The sequence below is a fragment of the Narcine bancroftii genome, unplaced genomic scaffold (genome assembly GCF_036971445.1).
Source record: "Narcine bancroftii isolate sNarBan1 unplaced genomic scaffold, sNarBan1.hap1 Scaffold_158, whole genome shotgun sequence".
Classification (NCBI taxonomy): Eukaryota; Metazoa; Chordata; class Chondrichthyes; order Torpediniformes; family Narcinidae; genus Narcine; species Narcine bancroftii.
This window is the reverse complement of record NW_027211893.1, coordinates 13403238-13411905: the sequence shown is the minus strand read 5'-3', so window position 1 is coordinate 13411905 and position 8668 is coordinate 13403238.

Sequence of the window (8668 nt, the reverse complement as noted above, 5' to 3'; positions counted from 1 at the left end):
CCTCTGAATCCCCAACTCTGATTCCCTGCCTCTGATTCCCCAGCTCTGATTCCCCGCCTTTGATTCCCCCCGTCTGATTCCCAGCCTCTGAATCCCCGTGTCTGATTTCCTGCCTCTGATTCCCCGCCTCTGATTCCCCATCTCTGATTCACAGCCTCTGATTCCCCACCTCTGACTCCCCATCTCGGATTCCGCTCATCTGATTCCCTGCCTCTGATTCCCTGACTCTGATCCCCACCTCTGATTCCCAAGCTCTGATTCCCCGCCTCTGATTCCCCAACTCTGATTCCCCGCATCTGATTCCCCAGCTCTGATTCCCCGCCTCTGATTCCCCGTGTTTGATTCCCTGCCTCTGATTCCCCGCCTCTGATTCCCCATCTCTGATTCACCGCCTTTGATTCGCCACCTCTGATTCCCCATATCTGATTCCTCGCCTCTGTTTCCCCGCCTCTGATTCCCCGCCTCTGATTCCCCATATCTCATTCCCCGCCTCTGATTCCCCATCTCTGATTCCCGGACTCTGATTCCCCACCTCTGATTCCCAGCCTCTTATTCCCGGCATCTGATTCCGGCCTCTGATTCCCGGCCTCTGATTCCCTGCTTCTGATTCTGATTCCCTGCCTTTGATTCCCCATCTCTGATTCCGAACATCTGATTCCCTGCCTCTGATTCCCCATCTCTGATTCCCCATATCTGATTCCCCGCCTCTGTTTCCCCGCCTCTGATTCCCCGCCTCTGTTTCCCAAAATCTAAGTCCCCGCCTCTGATTCCCCAACTCTGATTCCCCACCTCTGATTCCCCAGCTCTGATTCCCCGCCTCTGATTCCCTGCATCTGATTCCCTGCATCTGATTCCAAGCCTCTGATTCCCTGCCTCTGATTCCCAACCTCTGATTCCCCACCTCTGATTCCCCATATCTGATTCCCAGCCTCTGTTTCCCCGCCTCTAATTCCCCGCCTCTGTTTCCCCATATCTGATTCCCGGACTCTGATTCCCCGCCTCTGATTCCCTCCCTCTGATTCCCCATCTCCGATTCCGCACATCTGATTCCCTGCCTCTGATTCCCCGCCTCTGATTCCCCGCCTCTGATTCCCTGCCTCTGATTCCCAACCTCTGATTCCCCACCTCTGATTCCCCGTGTTTGATTCCCCGCCTCTGTTTCCCCGCCTCTGTTTCCCCGCCTCTGATTCCCCAACTCTAATTCCCCGCCTCTGATTCCCCAGCTCTGATTCCACGCCTCTGATACCCCGTGTTTGATTCCCTGCCTCTGATTCCTGGCCTCTGATTCCCCATCTCTGATTCACCGCCTTTGATTCGCCACCTCTGATTCCCCATATCAGATTCCCCGCCTCTGTTTCCCCGCCTCTGATTCCCCGCCTCTGATTCCCCATATCTCATTCCCCGCCTCTGAATCCCCATCTCTGATTCCCGGACTCTGATTCCCCACCTCTGATTCCCGGCCTCTTATTCCCGGCATCTGATTCCGGCCTCTGATTCCCGGCCTCTGATTCCCTGCTTCTGATTCTGATTCCCTGCCTTTGATTCCCCATCTCTGATTCCGCACATCTGATTCCCTGCCTCTGATTCCCCATCTCTGATTCCCCATATCTGATTCCCCGCCTCTGTTTCCCCGCCTCTGATTCCACGCCTCTGTTTCCCAACATCTAAGTCCCCGCCTCTGATTCCCCAACTCTGATTCCCCACCTCTGATTCCCCAGCTCTGATTCCCCGCCTCTGATTCCCCGCATCTGATTCCCTGCATCTGATTCCAAGCCTCTGATTCCCTGCCTCTGATTCCCAACCTCTGATTCCCCACCTCTGATTCCCCATATCTGATTCCCAGCCTCTGTTTCCCCGCCTCTGATTCCCCGCCTCTGTTTCCCCATATCTGATTCCCCGCCTCTGAATCCCCAACTCTGATTCCCTGCCTCTGATTCCCCAGCTTCATTCCCCGCCTTTGATTCCCCCCGTCTGATTCCCAGCCTCTGAATCCCCGTGTCTGATAACCTGCCTCTGATTCCCCGCCTCTGATTCCCCATCTCAGATTCACCGCCTCTGATTCCCCACCTCTGATTCCCCATCTCCGATTCCGCACATCCGATTCCCTGCCTCTGATTCCCCGACTCTGATTCCCCACCTCTGATTCCCCAGCTCTGATTCCCCGCCTCTGATTCCCCAACTCTGATTCCCCGCCTCTGATTCCCCAGCTCTGATTCCCCGCCTCTGATTCCCCGTGTTTGATCCCCTGCCGCTGATTCCCCAGCTCTGATTCCCCATCTCTGATTCACCGCCTTTGATTCGCCACCTCTGATTCCCCATATTTGATTCCTCGCCACTGTTTCCCCGCCTCTGATTCCCCGCCTCTGATTCCCCATATCTCATTCCCCGCCTCTGATTCCCCATCTCTGATTCCCGGACTCAGATTCCCCACCTCTGATTCCCGACCTCCTATTCCCGGCATCTGATTCCGGCCTCTGATTCCCGGCCTCTGATTCCCTGCTTCTGATTCTGATTCCCTGCCTCTGATTCCCCATTTCTGATTCCGCACATCTAATTCCCTGCCTCTGATTCCCCACCTCTGATTCCCCATATCTGAATCCCCGCCTCTGTTTCCCCTTCTCTGATTCCCCGCCTCTGTTTCCCCATATCTAAGTCCCCGCCTCTGATTCCCCAACTTTGATTCCCCACCTCTGATTCCCCAGCTCTGATTCCCCGCCTCTGATTCCCCACATCTGATTCCCCATACCTGATTCCCAGCCTCTGTTTCCCCGCCTCTGATTCCCCGCTTCTGTTTCCCCATATCTGATTCCCGGCCTCTGATTCCCCGCCTCTGAATCCCCGCCTCTGATTCCCTGCCTCTGATTCCCCATCTCCGATTCCGCACATCTGATTCCCTGCCTCTCATTCCCCGCCTCTGATTCCCCGCCTCTGATTCCCTGCCTCTGATTCCCAACCTCTGATTCCCCACCTCTGATTCCCCGTGTTTGATTCCCCGCCTCTGTTTCCCCGCCTCTGATTCCCCGCCTCTGATTCCCCAACTCTAATTCCCCGCCTCTGATTCCCCATATCTGATTCCCGCCTCTGTTTCCCCGCCTCTGATTCCCCGCCCCTGTTTCCCCATATCTGATTCCCTGCCTCTGATTCCCCAACTTTGATTCCCAGACTCTGATTCCCCAGCTCTGATTCCCCGCCTCTGATTCCCCGCATCTGATTCCCTGCATCTGATTCCAAGCCTCTGATCCCCTGCCTCTGATTCCCAACCTCTGATTCCCCACCTCTGATTCCCCATATCTGATTCCCAGCCTCTGTTTCCCCGCCTCTGTTTCCCCGCCTCTGTTTCCCCATATCTGATTCCCGGCCTCTGATTCCCCGCCTCTGATTCCCTGCCTCTGATTCCCCATCACCGATTCCGCACATCTGATTCCCTGCCTCTGATTCCCCGCCTCTGATTCCCCGCCGCTGATTCCCTGCCTCAGATTTCCAACCTCTGATTCCCCACCTCTGATTCCCCGTGTTTGATTCCCCAACTCTGATTCCGCACCACTGATTCCCCGCCTCTGATTTCCCAACTCTAATTCCCCGCCTCTGATTCCCCATATCTGATTCCCCGCCTCTGTTTCCCCGCCTCTGATTCCCCGCCCCTGTTTCCCCATATCTGATTCCCTGACTCTGATTCCCCAACTTTGATTCCCAGCCTCTGATTCCCCAGCTCTGATTCCCCGCCTCTGATTCCCCGTGTTTGATTCCCTGCCTCTGATTCCCCGCCTCTGATTCCCCATCTCTGATTCACCGCCTTTGATTCGCCACCTCTGATTCCCCATATCTGTTTCCCCACCTCTGTTTCCCCGCCTCTGATTCCCCGCCTCTGATTCTCCATATCTCATTCCCCGCCTCTGACTCCCCATCTCTGATTCCCTGACTCTGATTCCCCACCTCTGATTCCCGGCCTCTTATTCCCAGCATCTGATTCCAGGCCTCTGATTCCCGGCCTCTGACTCCCCGCTTCTGATTCTGATTCCCTGCCTCTGATTCCCCATCTCTGATTCCGCACATCTGATTACCTGCCTCTGATTCCCCACGTCTGATTCCCCATATCTGATTCCCCGCCTCTGTTTACACGCCTCTGATTCCCCGCCTCTGTTTCCCCATATCTAATTCCCCACCTCTGATGCCCCAACTCTGATTCCCCGCCTCTGATTCCACAGCTCTGATTCCCCGCCTCTGATTCCCCGCATCCGATTCCCCATATCTGATTCCCCGCCTCTGTTTCCCCGCCCCTGATTCCCCGCCTCTGTTTCCCCATATCTGATTATCCGCCTCTGATTCCCAACTATGATTCCCCGCCTCTGAATCCCCGCGTCTGATTCCCTGCCTCTGCTTCCCCGCCTCTGATTCCCCAACTCTGATTCCCCGCCTCTGATTCCCCAGCTCTGATTCCCCGCCTCTGATTCCCCGTGTTTGATTCCCTGCCTCTGATTCCCGGCCTCTGATTCCGCATCTCTGATTCACCGCCTTTGATTCGCCACCTCTGATTCCCCATATCTGATTCCCCGCATCTGTTTCCCCGCCTCTGATTCCCCGCCTCTGATTCCCCGCCTCTGATTCTCCATATCTCATTCCCCGCCTCTGAATCCCCATCTCTGATTCCCGGCCTCTTATTCCCGGCATCTGATTCCGGCCTCTGATTCCCGGCCTCTGATTCCCTGCTTCTGATTCTGATTCCCTGCCTCTGATTCCCCATCTCTGATTCCGCACATCTGATTCCCTGCCTCTGATTCCCCACCTCTGATTCCCCATATCTGATTCCCCGCCTCTGTTTCCCCGCCTCTGATTTCCCGCCTCTGTTTCCCAATATCTAAGTCCCCGCCTCTGATTCCCCAACTCTGATTCCCCACCTCTGATTCCCCAGCTCTGATTCCCCGCCTCTGATTCCCCGCATCTGATTTCCTGCATCTGATTCCAAGCCTCTGATTCCCTGCCTCTGATTCCCAACCTCTGATTCCCCACCTCTGATTCCCCATATCTGATTCCCCGCCTCTGTTTCCCCGCCTCTGATTCCCCACCTCTGTTTCCCCATATCTGATTCCCGGCCTCTTATTCCCCGCCTCTGATTCCCCACCTCTGATTCCCTACCTCTGATTCCCCATCTCCGATTCCGCACATCTGATTCCCTGCCTCTGATTCCCCGCCTCTGATTCCCTGCCTCTGATTCCGAACCTCTGATTCCCCACCTCTGATTCCCCATATCTGATTCCCCGCCACTGTTTCCCCGCCTCTGATTCCCCTCCTCTGATTCCCCAACTCTAATTCCCCGCCTCTGATTCCCCAGCTCTGATTCCCCGTGTTTGATTCCCTGCCTCTGATTCCCTGCCCTGATTCCCCATCTCTGTTTCACCGCCTTTGATTCGCCACCTCTGATTCCCCATATCTGATTCCCCGCCTCTGTTTCGCCGCCTCTGATTCCCTGCCTCTGATTCCCAACCTCTGATTCCACACCTCTGATTCCCCATATCTGATTCCCCGCCTCTGTTTCCCCGCCTCTGATTCCCTGCCCTTGTTTCCCCATATCTGATTCCCTGCCTCTGATTCCCCAACTCTGATTCCCCGCCTCTGATTCCCCAGCTCTGATTCCCCGCCCCTGATTTCCCGTGTTTGATTCCCTGCCTCTGATTCCCCGCGTCTGATTCCCCATCTCTGATTCACCGCCTTTGATTCGCCACCTCTGATTCCACATATCTGATTCCCCACCTCTGTTTCCCCGCCTCTGATTCCCCGCCTCTGATTCTACATATCTCATTTTCCGCCTCTGAATCCCCATCTCTGATTCCCGGACTCTGATTCCCCACCTCTGATTCCCGGCCTCTTATTCCCAGCATCTGATTCCCGGCCTCTGATTCCCGGCCTCTGATTCCCCGCTTCTGATTCTGATTCTCTGCCTCTGATTCCCCATCTCTGATTCCGCACATCTGATTCCCTGCCTCTGATTCCCCACCTCCTATTCCCCATATCTGATTTCCCGCCTCTGTTTCCCCGCCTCTGATTCCCCGCCTCTGTTTCCCCATATCTAATTCCCAACCTCTGATGCCCCAACTCTGATTCCCTGCCTCTGATTCCCCGCGTTCTATTCCCTGCCTCTGATTCCCCGCCTGTGATTCCCCATCTCTGATTCACCACCTCTGATTCCCCACCTCTGATTCCCCATATCTAATTCCCCGCCTCTGTTTGCCCGCCTCTGATTCCCCGCCTCTGTTTCCCCATATCTGATTCCCCGCCTCTGAATCCCCAACTCTGATTCCCTGCCTCTGATTCCCCAGCTCTGATTCCCCGCCTTTGATTCCCCCCGTCTGATTCCCAGCCTCTGAATCCCCGTGTCTGATTTCCTGCCTCTGATTCCCCGCCTCTGATTCCCCATCTCTGATTCACAGCCTCTGATTCCCCACCTCTGATTCCCCATCTCGGATTCCGCACATCTGATTCCCTGCCTCTGATTCCCTGACTCTGATCCCCACCTCTGATTCCCAAGCTCTGATTCCCCGCCTCTGATTCCCCAACTCTGATTCCCCGCCTCTGATTCCACAGCTCTGATTCCCCGCCTCTGATTCCCCGTGTTTGATTCCCTGCCTCTGATTCCCTGCCTCTGATTCCCCATCTCTGATTCACCGCCTTTGATTCGCCACCTCTGATTCCCCATATCTGATTCCTCGCCTCTGTTTCCCCGCCTCTGATTCCCCGCCTCTGATTCCCCATATCTCATTCCCCGCCTCTGATTCCCCATCTCTGATTCCCGGACTCTGATTCCCCACCTCTGATTCCCAGCCTCTTATTCCCGGCATCTGATTCCGGCCTCTGATTCCCGGCCTCTGATTCCCTGCTTCTGATTCTGATTCCCTGCCTTTGATTCCCCATCTCTGATTCCGAACATCTGATTCCCTGCCTCTGATTCCCCATCTCTGATTCCACATATCTGATTCCCCGCCTCTGTTTCCCCGCCTCTGATTCCCCGCCTCTGTTTCCCAATATCTAAGTCCCCGCCTCTGATTCCCCAACTCTGATTCCCCACCTCTGATTCCCCAGCTCTGATTCCCCGCCTCTGATTCCCTGCATCTGATTCCCTGCATCTGATTCCAAGCCTCTGATTCCCTGCCTCTGATTCACAACCTCTGATTCCCCACCTCTGATTCCCCATATCTGATTCCCAGCCTCTGTTTCCCCGCCTCTGATTCCCCGCCTCTGTTTCCCCATATCTGATTCCCGGACTCTGATTCCCCGCCTCTGATTCCCTGCCTCTGATTCCCCATCTCCGATTCCGCACATCTGATTCCCTGCCTCTGATTCCCCGCCTCTGATTCCCCGCCTCTGATTCCCTGCCTCTGATTCCCAACCTCTGATTCCCCACCTCTGATTCCCCGTGTTTGATTCCCCGCCTCTGTTTCCCCGCCTCTGATTCCCCGCCTCTGATTCCCCAACTCTAATTCCCCGCCTCTGATTCCCCATATCTGATTCCCCGCCTCTGTTTCCCCGCCTCTGATTCCCCGCCCCTGCTTCCCCATATCTGATTCCCTGCCTCTGATTCCCCAACTTTGATACCCAGCCTCTGATTCCCCAGCTCTGATTCCCCGCCTCTGATTCCCCGTGTTTGATTCCCTGCCTCTGATTCCCGGCCTCTGATTCCCCATCTCTGATTCACCGCCTTTGATTCGCCACCTCTGATTCCCCATATCTGATTCCCCGCCTCTGTTTCCCCGCCTCTGATTCCCCGCCTCTGATTCCCCATATCTCATTCCCCGCCTCTGAATCCCCATCTCTGATTCCCGGACTCTGATTCCCCACCTCTGATTCCCGGCCTCTTATTCCCGGCATCTGATTCCGGCCTCTGATTCCCGGCCTCTGATTCCCTGCTTCTGATTCTGATTCCCTGCCTTTGATTCCCCATCTCTGATTCCGCACATCTGATTCCCTGCCTCTGATTCCCCATCTCTGATTCCCCATATCTGATTCCCCGCCTCTGTTTCCCCGCCTCTGATTCCACGCCTCTGTTTCCCAACATCTAAGTCCCCGCCTCTGATTCCCCAACTCTGATTCCCCACCTCTGATTCCCCAGCTCTGATTCCCCGCCTCTGATTCCCCGCATCTGATTCCCTGCATCTGATTCCAAGCCTCTGATTCCCTGCCTCTGATTCCCAACCACTGATTCCCCACCTCTGATTCCCCATATCTGATTCCCAGCCTCTGTTTCCCCGCCTCTGATTCCCCGCCTCTGTTTCCCCATATCTGATTCCCCGCCTCTGAATCCCCAACTCTGATTCCCTGCCTCTGATTCCCCAGGTTCATTCCCCGCCTTTGATTCCCCCCGTCTGATTCCCAGCCTCTGAATCCCCGTGTCTGATAACCTGCCTCTGATTCCCCGCCTCTGATTCCCCATCTCAGATTCACCGCCTCTGATTCCCCACCTCTGATTCCCCATCTCTGATTCCGCACATCCGATTCCCTGCCTCTGATTCCCCGACTCTGATTCCCCACCTCTGATTCCCCAGCTCCGATTCCCCGCCTCTGATTCCCCAACTCTGATTCCCCGCCTCTGATTCCCCAGCTCTGATTCCCCGCCTCTGATTCCCCGTGTTTGATCCCCTGCCTCTGATTCCCCAGCTCTGATTCCCCATCTCTGATT